The sequence below is a fragment of the Schistocerca cancellata genome, unplaced genomic scaffold, assembly GCF_023864275.1.
Source record: "Schistocerca cancellata isolate TAMUIC-IGC-003103 unplaced genomic scaffold, iqSchCanc2.1 HiC_scaffold_1092, whole genome shotgun sequence".
NCBI classification, from domain to species: domain Eukaryota; kingdom Metazoa; phylum Arthropoda; class Insecta; order Orthoptera; family Acrididae; genus Schistocerca; species Schistocerca cancellata.
Genome location: NW_026047091.1, coordinates 3716507 through 3737694, shown reverse-complemented (window position 1 = coordinate 3737694; position 21188 = coordinate 3716507).

Below are 21188 nucleotides of genomic sequence, written 5' to 3'. Positions count from 1 at the left end.
CATTTTAAAATCTACATGAAAAACCAAAATTCCAAAAGTATCAAACACAAAAAAATGCTTACCGAAGAAAGAAAATGTATCGTGCTCGGCTCCCTCCTCCCGCCCTCTGGTGCAAGTGATGTCCCTCTCTCCAAAAATGTACTCAATGGGACCGTAATGTTGCAACCACACACACGTTGACCTGCTGTGAGGAAAAAATTAGTTAGTACATTCCAAACATGAAAAAGGTCATTTTAAAATCAACATGAAAAACCAAAATTCCAAAAGTATCAAACACAAAAAATGCTTACCGAAGAAAGAAAATGTATCGTGCTAGGCACCCTCCTCCCGCCCTGTGGTGCAACTGATGTCCCTCTCTCCAAAAATGTACTCAATGGGACCAATATGTTGCAACCACACACACGTTGACCTGCTGTGAGGAAAAAACGAGTTAGTACATTCCAAACATGAAAAAGGTCATTTTAAAATCAATATGAAAAACCAAAATTCCAAAAGTATCAAACACAAAAAAATGCTTACCGAAGAAAGAAAATGTATCGTGCTAGGCTCCCTCCTCCCGCCCTCTGGTGCAAGTGATGTCCCTCTCTCCAAAAATGTACTCAATGGGACCGTAATGTTGCAACCACACACACGTTGACCTGCTGTGACGAAAAAACGAGTTTGTACATTCCAAACATGAAAAAGGTCATTTTAAAATCAACATGAAAAACCAAAATTCCAAAAGTATCAAACACAAAAAAATGCTTACCGAAGAAAGAAAATGTATCGTGCTAGGCTCCCTCCTCCCGCCTTCTGGTGCAAGTGATGTCCCTCTCTCCAAAAATGTACTCAATGGGACCGTTATGTTGCAACCACACACACGTTGACCTGCTGTGAGGAAAAAACGAGTTAGTACATTCCAAACATGAAAAAGGTCATTTTAAAATCAACATGAAAAACCAAAATTCCAAAAGTATCAAACACAAAAAAATGCTTACCGAAGAAAGAAAATGTATCATGCTAGGCTCCCTCCTCCCGCCCTCTGGTGCAAGTGATGTCCCTCTCTCCAAAAATGTACTCAATGGGACCGTAATGTTGCAACCACACACACGTTGACCTGCTGTGAGGAAAAAATGAGTTAGTACATTCCAAACATGAAAAAGGTCATATTAAAATCAACATGAAAAACCAAAATTCCAAAAGTATCAAACACAAAATAATGCTTACCGAGGAAAGAAAATGTATCGTGCTAGGCACCTTCCACCCGCCCTGTGGTACAACTGATGTCCCTCGCTCCAAAAATGTAGTCAATGGGACCGTAGAGTTGCAACCACACACGTTGACCTGCTGTGAGGAAAAAACGAGTTAGTACATTTCAAACATGAAAAAGTTCATTTTAAAATCAACATGAAATACCAAAATACCAAAAGTATCAAACACAAAATAATCCTTACCGAAAAAAGAAAATGTATCGTGCTAGGCAGCCTCCTCCCACCCTGTTGTGCAACTGATGTCCCTCTCTCACAAAATGTACTCAATGGGACTATAATGTTGCAACCACACACACGTTGACCTGCTGTGAGGAAAAAACGAGTTAGTACATTCCAAACATGAAAAAGGTCATTTTAAAATCAACATGAAAAACCAAAATTCCAAAAGTATCAAACACAAAATAATGCTTACCGAAGAAAGAAAATGTATCGTGCTAGACACCCTCCTCCCGCCCTGTGGTGCAACTGATGTCCCTTTCTCTAAAAATGTACTCAATGGGACCATAATGTTGCAACCACACACACGTTGACCTGCTGTGAGGAAAAATTGACTTAGTACATTTTAAACATGAAAAAGGTCATTTTAAAATCAAATTGAAAAACCAAAATTCCAAAAGTATCAAACACAAAATAATGCTTACCGAAGAAAGATAATGTCTCGTGCCAGGCACCCTCCTCCCCCCCTGTGGTGCAAATGATGTCCTTCTCACCAAAAATGTACTCAATGGGACCATAATGTTGCAACCACACACACGTTGACCTGCTGTGAGGAAAAAACGAGTTAGTACATTCCAAACATGAAAAAGGTCATTTTAAAATCAACATGAAAATCCAAAATTCCAAAAGTATCAAACACAAAAAATGCTTACCGAAGAAAGAAAATGTATCGTGCTAGGCACCCTCCTCCCGCCCTGTGGTGCAACTGATGTCCCTCTCTCCAAAAATGTACTCAATGGGACCAATATGTTGCAACCACACACACGTTGGCCTCCTGTGAGGAAAAAACGAGTTAGTACATTCCAAACATGAAAAAGGTCATTTTAAAATCAACATGAAAAACCAAAATTCCAAAAGTATCAAACACAAAAAAATGCTTACCGAAGAAAGAAAATGTATCGTGCTAGGCACCCTCCTCCCGCCCTGTGGTGCAAGTGATGTCCCTCTCTCCAAAAATGTACTCAATGGGACCGTAATATTGCAACCACACACACGTTGACCTGCTGTGAGGAAAAAACGAGTTAGTACATTCCAAACATGAAAAAGGTCATTTTAAAATCAACATGAAAAACCAAAATTCCAAAAGTATCAAACACAAAAAAATTCTTACCGAAGAAAGATAATGTCTCGTGCTAGGCACCCTCCTCCCGCCCTGTGGTGCAAGTGATGTCCCTCTCTCCAAAAATGTACTCAATGGGACCGTAATATTGCAACCACACACACGTTGACATGCTGTGAGGAAAAAACGAGTTAGTACATTCCAAACATGAAAAAGGTCATTTTAAAATCAACATGAAAAACCAAAAGTCCAAAAGTATCAAACACAAAAAAATTCTTACCGAAGAAAATAAATGTATCGTGCTAGGTACCCTCCTCCCGCCCTGTGGTGCAAGTGATGTCCCTCTCTCCAAAAGTGTACTCAATGGGACCGTAATATTGCAACCACACACATATTGACCTGCTGTGAGGAAAAAATGAGTTAGTACATTCCAAACATGAAAAAGGTCATTTTAAAATCAACATGAAAAACCAAAATACCAAAAGTATCAAACACAAAAAAATGCTTACCGAAGAAAGAAAATGTATCGTGCTAGTCTCCCTCCTCCTGCCCTGTGGTGCAACTGATGTCCCTCTCTCCAAAACTGTACTCAATGGGACCAATATGTTGCAACCACACACACGTTGACCTGCTGTGAGGAAAAATCGACTTAGTACATTTCAAACATGAAAAAGGTCATTTTAAAACCAACATGAAAAACCAAAATTCCAAAAGTATCAAACACAAAAAAATGCTTACCGAAGAAAGAAAATGTATCGTGCTATGCTCCCTCCTCCCGCCCTCTGGTGCAAGTGATGTCCCTCTCTCCAAAAATGTACTCAATGGGACCGTAATGTTGCAACAACACACACGTTGACCTGCTGTGAGGAAAAAACGAGTTAGTACATTCCAAACATGAAAAAGGTCATTTTAAAATCTACATGAAAAACCAAAATTCCAAAAGTATCAAACACAAAAAAATGCTTACCGAAGAAAGAAAATGTATCGTGCTCGGCTCCCTCCTCCCGCCCTCTGGTGCAAGTGATGTCCCTCTCTCCAAAAATGTACTCAATGGGACCGTAATGTTGCAACCACACACACGTTGACCTGCTGTGAGGAAAAAATTAGTTAGTACATTCCAAACATGAAAAAGGTCATTTTAAAATCAACATGAAAAACCAAAATTCCAAAAGTATCAAACACAAAAAATGCTTACCGAAGAAAGAAAATGTATCGTGCTAGGCACCCTCCTCCCGCCCTGTGGTGCAACTGATGTCCCTCTCTCCAAAAATGTACTCAATGGGACCAATATGTTGCAACCACACACACGTTGACCTGCTGTGAGGAAAAAACGAGTTAGTACATTCCAAACATGAAAAAGGTCATTTTAAAATCAATATGAAAAACCAAAATTCCAAAAGTATCAAACACAAAAAAATGCTTACCGAAGAAAGAAAATGTATCGTGCTAGGCTCCCTCCTCCCGCCCTCTGGTGCAAGTGATGTCCCTCTCTCCAAAAATGTACTCAATGGGACCGTAATGTTGCAACCACACACACGTTGACCTGCTGTGACGAAAAAACGAGTTTGTACATTCCAAACATGAAAAAGGTCATTTTAAAATCAACATGAAAAACCAAAATTCCAAAAGTATCAAACACAAAAAAATGCTTACCGAAGAAAGAAAATGTATCGTGCTAGGCTCCCTCCTCCCGCCTTCTGGTGCAAGTGATGTCCCTCTCTCCAAAAATGTACTCAATGGGACCGTTATGTTGCAACCACACACACGTTGACCTGCTGTGAGGAAAAAACGAGTTAGTACATTCCAAACATGAAAAAGGTCATTTTAAAATCAACATGAAAAACCAAAATTCCAAAAGTATCAAACACAAAAAAATGCTTACCGAAGAAAGAAAATGTATCATGCTAGGCTCCCTCCTCCCGCCCTCTGGTGCAAGTGATGTCCCTCTCTCCAAAAATGTACTCAATGGGACCGTAATGTTGCAACCACACACACGTTGACCTGCTGTGAGGAAAAAATGAGTTAGTACATTCCAAACATGAAAAAGGTCATATTAAAATCAACATGAAAAACCAAAATTCCAAAAGTATCAAACACAAAATAATGCTTACCGAGGAAAGAAAATGTATCGTGCTAGGCACCTTCCACCCGCCCTGTGGTACAACTGATGTCCCTCGCTCCAAAAATGTAGTCAATGGGACCGTAGAGTTGCAACCACACACGTTGACCTGCTGTGAGGAAAAAACGAGTTAGTACATTTCAAACATGAAAAAGTTCATTTTAAAATCAACATGAAATACCAAAATACCAAAAGTATCAAACACAAAATAATCCTTACCGAAAAAAGAAAATGTATCGTGCTAGGCAGCCTCCTCCCACCCTGTTGTGCAACTGATGTCCCTCTCTCACAAAATGTACTCAATGGGACTATAATGTTGCAACCACACACACGTTGACCTGCTGTGAGGAAAAAACGAGTTAGTACATTCCAAACATGAAAAAGGTCATTTTAAAATCAACATGAAAAACCAAAATTCCAAAAGTATCAAACACAAAATAATGCTTACCGAAGAAAGAAAATGTATCGTGCTAGACACCCTCCTCCCGCCCTGTGGTGCAACTGATGTCCCTTTCTCTAAAAATGTACTCAATGGGACCATAATGTTGCAACCACACACACGTTGACCTGCTGTGAGGAAAAATTGACTTAGTACATTTTAAACATGAAAAAGGTCATTTTAAAATCAAATTGAAAAACCAAAATTCCAAAAGTATCAAACACAAAATAATGCTTACCGAAGAAAGATAATGTCTCGTGCCAGGCACCCTCCTCCCCCCCTGTGGTGCAAATGATGTCCTTCTCACCAAAAATGTACTCAATGGGACCATAATGTTGCAACCACACACACGTTGACCTGCTGTGAGGAAAAAACGAGTTAGTACATTCCAAACATGAAAAAGGTCATTTTAAAATCAACATGAAAATCCAAAATTCCAAAAGTATCAAACACAAAAAATGCTTACCGAAGAAAGAAAATGTATCGTGCTAGGCACCCTCCTCCCGCCCTGTGGTGCAACTGATGTCCCTCTCTCCAAAAATGTACTCAATGGGACCAATATGTTGCAACCACACACACGTTGGCCTCCTGTGAGGAAAAAACGAGTTAGTACATTCCAAACATGAAAAAGGTCATTTTAAAATCAACATGAAAAACCAAAATTCCAAAAGTATCAAACACAAAAAAATGCTTACCGAAGAAAGAAAATGTATCGTGCTAGGCACCCTCCTCCCGCCCTGTGGTGCAAGTGATGTCCCTCTCTCCAAAAATGTACTCAATGGGACCGTAATATTGCAACCACACACACGTTGACCTGCTGTGAGGAAAAAACGAGTTAGTACATTCCAAACATGAAAAAGGTCATTTTAAAATCAACATGAAAAACCAAAATTCCAAAAGTATCAAACACAAAAAAATTCTTACCGAAGAAAGATAATGTCTCGTGCTAGGCACCCTCCTCCCGCCCTGTGGTGCAAGTGATGTCCCTCTCTCCAAAAATGTACTCAATGGGACCGTAATATTGCAACCACACACACGTTGACATGCTGTGAGGAAAAAACGAGTTAGTACATTCCAAACATGAAAAAGGTCATTTTAAAATCAACATGAAAAACCAAAAGTCCAAAAGTATCAAACACAAAAAAATTCTTACCGAAGAAAATAAATGTATCGTGCTAGGTACCCTCCTCCCGCCCTGTGGTGCAAGTGATGTCCCTCTCTCCAAAAGTGTACTCAATGGGACCGTAATATTGCAACCACACACATATTGACCTGCTGTGAGGAAAAAACGAGTTAGTACATTCCAAACATGAAAAAGGTCATTTTAAAATCAACATGAAAAACCAAAATTCCAAAAGTATCAAACACAAAATAATCCTTACCGAAGAAAGAAAATGTATCGTGCTAGGCACCCTCCTCTCACCCTGGGGTGCAACTGATGTCCCTCTCTCCCAAAATGTACTCAATGGGACCATAATGTTGCAACCACACACACGTTGACCTGCTGTGAGGAAAAAACGAGTTAGTACATTCCAAACATGAAAAAGGTCATTATAAAATCAACATGAAAAACCAAAATTCCAAAAGTATCAAACACAAAATAATGCTTACCGATGAAAGAAAATATATCGTGCTAGGCACCCTCCTCCTGCCCCGTGGTGCAACTGATGTCGCTCTCTCCAAAAATGTACTCAATGGGACCGTAATGCTGCAACCACACACACGATGACCTGCTGTGAGGAAAAAACGAGTTAGTACATTTCAAACATGAGAAAGGTCATATTAAAATCAACATGAAAAACCAAAATTCCAAAAGTATCAAACACAAAATAATAATTACCGAAGAAAGAAAATGTATCGTGCTAGGCACCCTCCTCCTGCCCTGTGGTGCAAGTGATGTCCCTCTCTCCAAAAATGTACTCAATGGGACCGTAATATTGCAACCACACACACGTTGACCTGCTGTGAGGAAAAAACGAGTTAGTACATTCCAAACATGAAAAAGGTCATTTTAAAATCAACATGAAAAAACCAAAATTCCAAAAGTATCAAACACAAAAAAATGCTTACCGAAGAAAGAAAATGAATCGTGCAAGGCACCCTCCTTTCGCCCTGTGGTGCAACTGATGTCCCTCTCTCCAAAAATGTACTCAATGGGACCAATATGTTGCAACCACACACACGTTGACCTGGTGTGAGGAAAAAACGAGTTAGTACATTCCAAACATGAAAAAGGTCGTTTTAAAATCAACATGAAAAACCAAAATTCCAAAAGTATCAAACACAAAAAAATGCTTACCGAAGAAAGAAAATGTATCGTGCTAGGCACCCTCCTCCCGCCCTGTGGTGCAAGTGATGTCCCTCTCTCCAAAAATGTACTCAATGGGACCGTAATATTGCAACCACACACACGTTGACCTGCTGTGAGGAAAAAACGAGTTAGTACATTCCAAACATGAAAAAGGTCATTTTAAAATCAACATGAAAAACCAAAATTCCAAAAGTATCAAACACAAGAAAATTCTTACCGAAGAAAGATAATGTCTCGTGCTAGGCACCCTCCTCCCGCCCTGTGGTGCAAGTGATGTCCCTCTCTCCAAAAATGTACTCAATGGGACCGTAATATTGCAACCACACACACGTTGACCTGCTGTGAGGAAAAAACGAGTTAGTACATTCCAAACATGAAAAAGGTCATTTTAAAATCAACATGAAGAACCAAAATTCCAAAAGTATCAAACACAAAAAAATTCTTCCCGAAGAAAATAAATGTATCGTGCTAGGTACCCTCCTCCCGCCCTGTGGTGCAAGTGATGTCCCTCTCTCCAAAAGTGTACTCAATGGGACCGTAATATTGCAACCACACACATGTTGACCTGCTGTGAGGAAAAAACGAGTTAGTACATTCCAAACATGAAAAAGGTCATTTTAAAATCAACATGAAAAACCAAAATTCCAAAAGTATCAAACACAAAATAATCCTTACCGAAGAAAGAAAATGTATCGTGCTAGGCACCCTCCTCTCACCCTGGGGTGCAACTGATGTCCCTCTCTCCCAAAATGTACTCAATGGGACCATAATGTTGCAACCACACACACATTGACCAGCTGTGAGGAAAAAACGAGTTAGTACATTCCAAACATGAAAAAGGTCATTATAAAATCAACATGAAAAACCAAAATTCCAAAAGTATCAAACACAAAATAATGCTTACCGATGAAAGAAAATATATCGTGCTAGGCACCCTCCTCCTGCCCCGTGTTGCAACTGATGTCGCTCCCTCCAAAAATGTACTCAATGGGACCGTAATGTTGCAACCACACACACGATGACCTGCTGTGAGGAAAAAACGAGTTAGTACATTTCAAACATGAAAAAGGTCATTTTAAAATCAACATGAAAAACCAAAATTCCAAAAGTATCAAACACAAAATAATAATTACCGAAGAAAGAAAATGTATCGTGCTAGGCACCCTCCTCCCGCCCAGTGGTGCAAGTGATGTCCCTCTCTCCAAAAATGTACTCAATGGGACCATAATGTTGCAACCACACAAACGTTGACCTGCTGTGAGGAAAAAACGAGTTAGTACATTTCAAACATGAAAAAGGTCATTTTAAAATCAACATGAAAAACCAAAATTCCAAAAGTATCAAACACAAAATAATGCTTACCGAAGAAAGAAAATGTATCGTGCTAGGCACCCTCCTCCCGCCCTGTGGTGCAACTGATGTCCCTCTCTCCAAAAATGTACTCAATGGGACCATAATGTTGCAACCACACACACGTTGACCTGCTGTGAGGAAAAATCGACTTAGTACATTTCAAACATGAAAAAGGTCATTTTAAAATCATCATGAAAAACCAAAATTCCAAAAGTATCAAATACAAAATAATGCTTACCGAAGAAAGATAATGTCTCGTGCTAGGCACCCTCCTCCCCCCCTGTGGTGCAAATGATGTCCTTCTCACCAAAAATGTACTCAATTTGACCATAATGTTGCAACCACACACACGTTGACCTGCTGTGAGGAAAAAACGAGTTAGTACATTCCAAACATGAAAAAGGTCATTTTAAAATCAACATGAAAAACCAAAATTCCAAAAGTATCAAACACAAAAAATGCTTACCGAAGAAAGAAAATGTATCGTGCTAGGCACCCTCCTCCCGCCCTGTGGTGCAACTGATGTCCCTCTCTCCAAAAATGTACTCAATGGGACCAATATGTTGCAACCCAACACACGTTGACCTGCTGTGAGGAAAAAACGAGTTAGTACATTCCAAACATGAAAAATGTCATTTTAAAATCAACATGAAAAACCAAAATTCCAAAAGTATCAAACACAAAAAAATGCTTCCGAAGAAAGAAAATGTATCGTGCTAGGCTCCCTCCTCCCGCCCTCTGGTGCAAGTGATGTCCCTCTCTCCAAAAATGTACTCAATGGGACCATAATGTTGCAACCACACACACGTTGACCTGCTGTGAGGAAAAAATGAGTTAGTACATTCCAAACATGAAAAAGGTCATTTTAAAATCAACATGAAAAACCAAAATTCCAAAAGTATCAAACACAAAAAAATGCTTACCGAAGAATGAAAATGTATCGTGCTAGGCTCCCTCCTCCCGCCCTCTGGTGCAAGTGATGTCCCTCTCTCCAAAAATGTACTCAATGGGACCATAATGTTGCAACCACACACACGTTGACCTGCTGTGAGGAAAAAATGAGTTAGTACATTCCAAACATGAAAAAGGTCATTTTAAAATCAACATGAAAAACCAAAATTCCAAAAGTATCAAACACAAAAAATGCTTTCCGAAGAAAGAAAATGTATCGTGCTAGGCACCCTCCTGCCGCCCTGTGGTGCAACTGATGTCCCTCTCTCCAAAAATGTACTCAATGGGACCGTAATGTTGCAACCACACACACATTGACCTGCTGTGAGGAAAAAACGAGTTAGTACATTCCAAACATGAAAAAGGTCATTTTAAAATCAAGAAGAAAAACCAAAATTCCAAAAGTATCAAACACAAAGAAATGCTTACCGAAGAAAGAAAATGTATCGTGCTAGGCTCCCTCCTCCCGCCCTCTGGTGCAAGTGATGTCCCTCTCTCCAAAAATGTACTCAATGGGACCATAATGTTGCAACCACACACACGTTGACCTGCTGTGAGGAAAAAATGAGTTAGTACATTCCAAACATGAAAAAGGTCATTTTAAAATCAACATGCAAAACCAAAATTCCAAAAGTATTAAACACAAAATAATGCTTACCGAAGAAAGAAAATGTATCGTGCTAGGCTCCCTCCTCCCGCCCTGTGGTGCAACTGATGTCCCTCTCTCCAAAAATGTACTCAATGGGACCAATATGTTGCAACCACACACACGTTGACCTGCTGTGAGGAAAAATCGACTTAGTACATTTCAAACATGAAAAAGGTCATTTTAAAATCAACATGAAAAACCAAAATTCCAAAAGTATCAAACACAAAAAAATGCTTACCGAAGAAAGAAAATGTATCGTGCTAGGCTCCCTCCTCCCGCCCTCTGGTGCAAGTGATGTCCCTCTCTCCAAAAATGTACTCAATGGGACCGAAATGTTGCAACCACACACACGTTGACCTGCTGTGAGGAAAAAACGAGTTAGTACATTCCAAACATGAAAAAGGTCATTTTAAAATCAACATGAAAAACCAAAATTCCAAAAGTATCAAACACAAAAAAATGCTTACCGAAGAAAGAAAATGTATCGTGCTAGGCTCCCTCCTGCCGCCCTCTGGTGCAAGTGATGTCCTTCTCTCCAAAAATGTACTCAATGGGACCGTAATGTTGCAACCACACACACGTTGACCTGCTGTGAGGAAAAAATGAGTTAGTACATTCCAAACATGAAAAAGGTCGTTTTAAAATCAACATGAAAAACCAAAATTCCAAAAGTATCAAACACAAAAAATGCTTACCGAAGAAAGAAAATGTATCGTGCTAGGCACCCTCCTGCCGCCCTGTGGTGCAACTGATGTCCCTCTCTCCAAAAATGTACTCAATGGGACCAATATGTTGCAACCACACACACGTTGACCTGCTGTGAGGAAAAAACGAGTTAGTACATTCCAAACATGTAAAAGGTCATTTTAAAATCAACATGAAAAACCAAAATTCCAAAAGTATCAAACACAAAAAAATGCTTACCGAAGAAAGAAAATGTATCGTGCTAGGCTCCCTCCTCCCGCCCTCTGGTGCAAGTGATGTCCCTCTCTCCAAAAATGTACTCAATGGGACCGTAATGTTGCAACCACACACACGTTGACCTGCTGTGAGGAAAAAACGAGTTAGTACATTCCAAACATGAAAAAGGTCATTTTAAAATCAACATGAAAAACCAAAATTCCAAAAGTATCAAACACAAAAAAATGCTTACCGAAGAAAGAAAATGTATCGTGCTAGGCTCCCTCCTCCCGCCCTCTGGTGCAAGTGATGTCCCTCTCTCCAAAAATGTACTCAATGGGACCGTAATGTTGCAACCACACACACGTTGACCTGCTGTGAGGAAAAAATGAGTTAGTACATTCCAAACATGAAAAAGGTCATTTTAAAATCTACATGAAAAACCAAAATTCTAAAAGTATCAAACAAAAAAAAAAGGCTTACCGAAGAAAGAAAATGTATCGTGCTAGGCTCCCTCCTCCCGCCCTGTGGTGCAACTGATGTCCCTCTCTCAAAAAATGTACTCAATGGGACCATAATGTTGCAACCACACACACGTTGACCTGCTGTGAGGAAAAATCGACTTAGTACATTTCAAACATGAAAAAGGTCATTTTAAAATCATCATAAAAAACCAAAATTCCAAAAGTATCAAACACAAAAAAATGCTTACCGAAGAATGAAAATGTATCGTGCTAGGCTCCCTCCTCCCGCCCTCTGGTGCAAGTGATGTCCCTCTCTCCAAAAATGTACTCAATGGGACCATAATGTTGCAACCACACACACGTTGACCTGCTGTGAGGAAAAAATGAGTTAGTACATTCCAAACATGAAAAAGGTCATTTTAAAATCAACATGAAAAACCAAAATTCCAAAAGTATCAAACACAAAAAATGCTTTCCGAAGAAAGAAAATGTATCGTGCTAGGCACCCTCCTCCCGCCCTGTGGTGCAACTGATGTCCCTCTCTCCAAAAATGTACTCAATGGGACCGTAATGTTGCAACCACACACACATTGACCTGCTTTGAGGAAAAAACATGTTAGTACATTCCAAACATGAAAAAGGTCATTTTAAAATCAAGAAGAAAAACCAAAATTCCAAAAGTATCAAACACAAAGAAATGCTTACCGAAGAAAGAAAATGTATCGTGCTAGGCTCCCTCCTCCCGCCCTCTGGTGCAAGTGATGTCCCTCTCTCCAAAAATGTACTCAATGGGACCATAATGTTGCAACCACACACACGTTGACCTGCTGTGAGGAAAAAATGAGTTAGTACATTCCAAACATGAAAAAGGTCATTTTAAAATCAACATGAAAAACCAAAATTCCAAAAGTATTAAACACAAAATAATGCTTACCGAAGAAAGAAAATGTATCGTGCTAGGCTCCCTCCTCCCGCCCTGTGGTGCAACTGATGTCCCTCTCTCCAAAAATGTACTCAATGGGACCAATATGTTGCAACCACACACACGTTGACCTGCTGTGAGGAAAAATCGACTTAGTACATTTCAAACATGAAAAAGGTCATTTTAAAATCAACATGAAAAACCAAAATTCCAAAAGTATCAAACACAAAAAATGCTTACCGAAGAAAGAAAATGTATCGTGCTAGGCTCCCTCCTCCCGCCCTCTGGTGCAAGTGATGTCCCTCTCTCCAAAAATGTACTCAATGGGACCGAAATGTTGCAACCACACACACGTTGACCTGCTGTGAGGAAAAAACGAGTTAGTACATTCCAAACATGAAAAAGGTCATTTTAAAATCAACATGAAAAACCAAAATTCCAAAAGTATCAAACACAAAAAAATGCTTACCGAAGAAAGAAAATGTATCGTGCTAGGCTCCCTCCTGCCGCCCTCTGGTGCAAGTGATGTCCTTCTCTCCAAAAATGTACTCAATGGGACCGTAATGTTGCAACCACACACACGTTGACCTGCTGTGAGGAAAAAATGAGTTAGTACATTCCAAACATGAAAAAGGTCGTTTTAAAATCAACATGAAAAACCAAAATTCCAAAAGTATCAAACACAAAAAATGCTTACCGAAGAAAGAAAATGTATCGTGCTAGGCACCCTCCTGCCGCCCTGTGGTGCAACTGATGTCCCTCTCTCCAAAAATGTACTCAATGGGACCAATATGTTGCAACCACACACACGTTGACCTGCTGTGAGGAAAAAACGAGTTAGTACATTCCAAACATGTAAAAGGTCATTTTAAAATCAACATGAAAAACCAAAATTCCAAAAGTATCAAACACAAAAAAATGCTTACCGAAGAAAGAAAATGTATCGTGCTAGGCTCCCTCCTCCCGCCCTCTGGTGCAAGTGATGTCCCTCTCTCCAAAAATGTACTCAATGGGACCGTAATGTTGCAACCACACACACGTTGACCTGCTGTGAGGAAAAAACGAGTTAGTACATTCCAAACATGAAAAAGGTCATTTTAAAATCAACATGAAAAACCAAAATTCCAAAAGTATCAAACACAAAAAAATGCTTACCGAAGAAAGAAAATGTATCGTGCTAGGCTCCCTCCTCCCGCCCTCTGGTGCAAGTGATGTCCCTCTCTCCAAAAATGTACTCAATGGGACCGTAATGTTGCAACCACACACACGTTGACCTGCTGTGAGGAAAAAATGAGTTAGTACATTCCAAACATGAAAAAGGTCATTTTAAAATCTACATGAAAAACCAAAATTCTAAAAGTATCAAACAAAAAAAAAGGCTTACCGAAGAAAGAAAATGTATCGTGCTAGGCTCCCTCCTCCCGCCCTGTGGTGCAACTGATGTCCCTCTCTCAAAAAATGTACTCAATGGGACCATAATGTTGCAACCACACACACGTTGACCTGCTGTGAGGAAAAATCGACTTAGTACATTTCAAACATGAAAAAGGTCATTTTAAAATCATCATAAAAAACCAAAATTCCAAAAGTATCAAACACAAAATAATGCTTACCGAAGAAAGATAATGTATCGTGCTAGGCACCCTCCTGCCGCCCTGTGGTGCAACTGATGTCCCTCTCTCCAAAAATGTACTCAATGGGACCAATATGTTGCAACCACACACACGTTGACCTGCTGTGAGGAAAAAACGAGTTAGTACATTCCAAACATGAAAAAGGTCATTTTAAAATCAACATGAAGAACCAAAATTCCAAAAGTATCAAACACAAAAAAATGCTTACCGAAGAAAGAAAATGTATCGTGCTAGGCTCCCTCCTGCCGCCCTCTTGTGCAAGTGATGTCCCTCTCTCCAAAAATGTACTCAATGGGACCGTAATGTTGCAACCACACACACGTTGACCTGCTGTGAGGAAAAAATGAGTTAGTACATTCCAAACATGAAAAAGGTCGTTTTAAAATCAACATGAAAAACAAAAATTCCAAAAGTATCAAACACAAAAAATGCTTACCGAAGAAAGAAAATGTATCGTGCTAGGCACCCTCCTGCCTCCCTGTGGTGCAACTGATGTCCCTCTCTCCAAAAATGTACTCAATGGGACCAATATGTTGCAACCACACACACGTTGACCTGCTGTGAGGAAAAAACGAGTTAGTACATTCCAAACATGTAAAAGGTCATTTTAAAATCAACATGAAAAACCAAAATTCCAAAAGTATCAAACACAAAAAAATGCTTACCGAAGAAAGAAAATGTATCGTGCTAGGCTCCCTCCTCCCGCCCTCTGGTGCAAGTGATGTCCCTCTCTCCAAAAATGTACTCAATGGGACCATAATGTTGCAACCACACACACGTTGACCTGCTGTGAGGAAAAAATGAGTTAGTACATTCCAAACATGAAAAAGGTCATTTTAAAATCAACATGAAAAACCAAAATTCCAAAAGTATCAAACACAAAAAATGCTTTCCGAAGAAAGAAAATGTATCGTGCTAGGCACCCTCCTCCCGCCCTGTGGTGCAACTGATGTCCCTCTCTCCAAAAATGTACTCAATGGGACCGTAATGTTGCAACCACACACACATTGACCTGCTGTGAGGAAAAAACGAGTTAGTACATTCCAAACATGAAAAAGGTCATTTTAAAATCAAGAAGAAAAACCAAAATTCCAAAAGTATCAAACACAAAGAAATGCTTACCGAAGAAAGAAAATGTATCGTGCTAGGCTCCCTCCTCCCGCCCTCTGGTGCAAGTGATGTCCCTCTCTCCAAAAATGTACTCAATGGGACCATAATGTTGCAACCACACACACGTTGACCTGCTGTGAGGAAAAAATGAGTTAGTACATTCCAAACATGAAAAAGGTCATTTTAAAATCAACATGAAAAACCAAAATTCCAAAAGTATTAAACACAAAATAATGCTTACCGAAGAAAGAAAATGTATCGTGCTAGGCTCCCTCCTCCCGCCCTGTGGTGCAACTGATGTCCCTCTCTCCAAAAATGTACTCAATGGGACCAATATGTTGCAACCACACACACGTTGACCTGCTGTGAGGAAAAATCGACTTAGTACATTTCAAACATGAAAAAGGTCATTTTAAAATCAACATGAAAAACCAAAATTCCAAAAGTATCAAACACAAAAAAATGCTTACCGAAGAAAGAAAATGTATCGTGCTAGGCTCCCTCCTCCCGCCCTCTGGTGCAAGTGATGTCCCTCTCTCCAAAAATGTACTCAATGGGACCGAAATGTTGCAACCACACACACGTTGACCTGCTGTGAGGAAAAAACGAGTTAGTACATTCCAAACATGAAAAAGGTCATTTTAAAATCAACATGAAAAACCAAAATTCCAAAAGTATCAAACACAAAAAAATGCTTACCGAAGAAAGAAAATGTATCGTGCTAGGCTCCCTCCTGCCGCCCTCTGGTGCAAGTGATGTCCCTCTCTCCAAAAATGTACTCAATGGGACCGTAATGTTGCAACCACACACACGTTGACCTGCTGTGAGGAAAAAATGAGTTAGTACATTCCAAACATGAAAAAGGTCGTTTTAAAATCAACATGAAAAACCAAAATTCCAAAAGTATCAAACACAAAAAATGCTTACCGAAGAAAGAAAATGTATCGTGCTAGGCACCCTCCTGCCGCCCTGTGGTGCAACTGATGTCCCTCTCTCCAAAAATGTACTCAATGGGACCAATATGTTGCAACCACACACACGTTGACCTGCTGTGAGGAAAAAACGAGTTAGTACATTCCAAACATGTAAAAGGTCATTTTAAAATCAACATGAAAAACCAAAATTCCAAAAGTATCAAACACAAAAAAATGCTTACCGAAGAAAGAAAATGTATCGTGCTAGGCTCCCTCCTCCCGCCCTCTGGTGCAAGTGATGTCCCTCTCTCCAAAAATGTACTCAATGGGACCGTAATGTTGCAACCACACACACGTTGACCTGCTGTGAGGAAAAAATGAGTTAGTACATTCCAAACATGAAAAAGGTCATTTTAAAATCTACATGAAAAACCAAAATTCTAAAAGTATCAAACAAAAAAAAAGGCTTACCGAAGAAAGAAAATGTATCGTGCTAGGCTCCCTCCTCCCGCCCTGTGGTGCAACTGATGTCCCTCTCTCAAAAAATGTACTCAATGGGACCATAATGTTGCAACCACACACACGTTGACCTGCTGTGAGGAAAAATCGACTTAGTACATTTCAAACATGAAAAAGGTCATTTTAAAATCATCATAAAAAACCAAAATTCCAAAAGTATCAAACACAAAATAATGCTTACCGAAGAAAGATAATGTCTCGTGCTAGGCACCCTCCTCCCCCCCTGTGGTGCAAATGATGTCCTTCTCACCAAAAATGTACTCAATGGGACCATAATGTTGCAACCACACACACGTTGACCTGCAGTGAGAAAAAAACTCGTTAGTACATTCCAAACATGAAAAAGGTCATTATAAAATCAACATGAAAAACCAAAATTCCAAAAGGATCAAACACAAAATAATGCTTACCGATGAAAGAAAATATATCGTGCTAGGCACCCTCCTCCTGCCCCGTGGTGCAACTGATGTCCCTCTCTCCAAAAATGTACTCAATGTGACCGTAATGTTGCAACCACACACACGTTGACCTGCTGTGAGGAAAAACCGAGTAAGTACATTTCAAACATGAAAAAGGTCATTTTAAAATCAACATGAAAAACCAAAATTCCAAAAGTATCAAACACAAAATAATGCTTACCGAGGAAAGTAAATGTATCGTGCTAGGCACCCTCCACCCGCCCTGTGGTGCAACTGATGTCCCTCGCTCCAAAAATGTAGTCAATGGGACCATAGAGTTGCAACCACACACACGTTGACCTGCTGTGAGGAAAAACCGAGTTAGTACATTTCAAACATGAAAAAGTTCATTTTAAAATCAACATGAAAAACCAAAATTCTAAAAGTATCAAACACAAAATAATCCTTACCGAAAAAAGAAAAGGTATCGTGCTAGGCAGTCTCCTCCCACCCTGTTGTGCAACTGATGTCCCTCTCTCCCAAAATGTACTCAATGGGACCATAATGTTGCAACCACACACACGTTGACCTGCTGTGAGGAAAAAACGAGTTAGTACATTCCAAACATGAAAAAGGTCATTTTAAAATCAACATGAAAAACCGAAATTCCAAAAGTATCAAACACAAAATAATGCTTACCGAAGAAAGAAAATGTATCGTGCTAGGCACCCTCCTCCCGCCCTGTGGTGCAACTGATGTCCCTCTCTCCAAAAATGTACTCAATGGGACCATAATGTTGCAACCACACACGTTGACCTGCTGTGAGGAAAAATCGAGTTAGTACATTTCAAACATGAAAAAGGTCATTTTAAAATCATCATGAAAAACCAAAATTCCAAAAGTATCAAACACAAAAAATGCTTACCGAAGAAAGAAAATGTATCGTGCTAGGCACCCTCCTCCCGCCCTGTGGTGCAACTGATGTCCCTCTCTCCAAAAATGTACTCAATGGGACCAATATGTTGCAACCACACACACGTTGACCTGCTGTGAGGAAAAAACGAGTTAGTACATTCCAAACATGAAAAAGGTCATTTTAAAATCAACATGAAAAACCTAAATTCCAAAAGTATCAAACACAAAAAAATGCTTACCGAAGAAAGAAAATGTATCGTGCTAGGCACCCTCCTCCCGCCCTGTGGTGCAAGTGATGTCCCTCTCTCCAAAAGTGTACTCGATGGGACCATAATGTTGCAACCACACACACGTTGACGTGCTGTGAGGAAAAAACAAGTTAGTACATTTGAAACATGAAAAAGGTCATTTTAAAATCATTATAAAAAACCAAAATTCCAAAAGTATCAAACACGAAAAAATGCTTACCGAAGAAAGAAAATGTATCGTGCTAGGCACCCTCCTCCCGCATTGTGGTGCAACTGATGTCCCTCTCTCCACAAATGTACTCAATGGGATCGTAATGTAGCAACCACACACACGTTGAACTGCTGTGAGGAAAAAACGAGTTAATACATTACAAACATGAAAAAGGACATTTTAAAATCAACATGAAAAACCAAAATTCCATTAGTATCAAACACAAAATAATGCTTACCGAAGAAAGAAAATGTATCGTGCTACGCACCCTCTTCTCGCCCTGTGGTGCAACTGATGTCCCTCGCTCCAAAAATGTAGTCAATGGGACCATAGAGTTGCAACCACACACACGTTGACCTGCTGTGAGGAAAAAACGAGTTAGTACATTCCAAACATAAAAAAAGGGTCATTTTAAAATCAACAGGAAAAACCAATATTCCAAAAGAATCAAACACAAAATAATGCTTACCGAAGAAAGAAAATGTATCGTGCTAGGCACCATCCTCCCGCCGTGTGGAGCATGTGATGTCCGTCTCTCCAAAAATGTACTCAATGGGACCGTAATGGTGCAACCACACACACGTTGACCTGCTGTGAGGAAAAAACGAGTTAGTACATTTCAAACATGAAAAAGGGCATTTTAAAACCAACATGAGAAACCAAAATTCGAAAAGTATCAAACACAAAAAAATGCTTACCGAAGAAAGGAAATGTATCGTGCTAGGCACCCTCCTCCAGGACTGTGGTGCAACTGATGTCCCTCTCTCCAAAAATGTACTTAATGGCACCATAATGTTGCAACCACACACAAGTTGACCTGCTGTGACGAAAAAACGAGTTAGTACATTCCAAACATGAAGAAGGTCATTTTAAAATCAACATGAATAACCAAAATTCCAAAAGTATCAAACACAAAAAAATGCTAACCGAAGAAATAAAATGTATTGTGCTAGGCACCCTCCTCCCGCCCTGTGGTGCAACTGATGTCCCTCCCTCCAAAAATGTACTCAATGGGACCATAATGTTGCAACCACACACAAGTTGACCTGCTGTGAGGAAAAAACGAGTTAGTACATTCCAAACATGAAGAATGTCATTTTAAAATCAACATAAAATACCAAAATTCCAAAAGTATCAAACACAAAATAATGCTTACCGAAGAAAGAAAATGTACCGTGCTAGGCACCCTCCTCCTGCCCTGTGGTGCAAGTGATGTCCCTCTCTCCAAAAATGTAATCAATGGGACCATAATGTTGCAACCACACACACGTTGACCTGCTGTTAGGAAAAAACAAGTTAGTACATTTGAAACATGAAAAAGGTCATTTTAAAATCAACATAAAATACCAAAATTCCAAAAGTATCAAACACGAAATAATGCTTACCGAAGAAAGAAAATGTATCGTGCTAGGCACCCTCCGCCCACACTGTGGTGCAAGTGATGTCCCTCTCTCCAAAAATGTACTCAATGGGACCGTAATGTTGCAACCAGACACACGTTGACCTGCTGTGAGGGAAAAACGAGTTAATACATTTCAAACATGAAAAAGGTCATTTTAAAATCAACATGAAAAACCAAAATTCCAAAAGTATCAAACACAAAATAATGCTTGCCGAAGAAAGAAAATGAATCGTGCTAGGCACCCTCTTCCCGCCTTGTGGTGCAAGTGATGTCCCTTTCTCCAATAATGTACTCAATGGGACCATAATGTTGCAACCACACACATGTTGACCTGCTGTCACGAAAAAACGAGTTAGTACATTTCAAACATGAAAAATGTCATTTTAAAATCAACATGAAAAACCAAAATTCCAAAAGTATCAAACACAAAATAATGCTTACCGTAGAAAGATAATGTATCGTGCTAGGCACCCTCCTCCCGCCCTGTGGTGCAAGTGATCTCCCTCTCTCCAAAATGTACTCAATGGAACCGTAATGTTGCAACCACACACACGTTGACCTGCTGTGAGGAAAAAACGAGTATGTACATTCCAAACATGAAAAAGGTCATTTTAAAATCAACAGGAAAAACCAAAACTCCAAAAGAATCAAACACAAAATAATGCTTACCGAAGAAAGAAAATGTATCGTGCTCCGCACCCTCCTCCCGCCCTGTGGTGCAAGTGATGTCCCTCTCTCCAAAAATGTACTCAATGGGACCGTAATGTTGCAACCACACACACGTTGACCTGCTGTGAGGATAAAAAGACTTAGTGCATTTCAAACATGAAAAAGGTCATTTTAAAATCAACATGAAAAACCAAAATTCCAAAAGTATAAAACACAAGCAAATGATTACCAAAGAAAAGGAATGTATCGTGCTCTGCACCCTCCTCCCGCCCTTTGGTGCAACTCATGTCCCTTTTTCCAAAAATGTACTCAATGAGCGTGTAATGTTGCAACCACTCACAAGTTGACCTGCTGTCAGGAAATAATGAGTTAGTACATTTCAAACATGAAAAAGGTCATTTTAAAATCAACATGAAAAACCAAAATTCCAAAAGAATCAAACACAAAATAATGCTTACCGAAGAAAGAAAATGTATCGTGTTAGGCACCCTCCACCTGCCCTGTGGTGCAAGTGATGTCCCTCTCTCCAAAAAT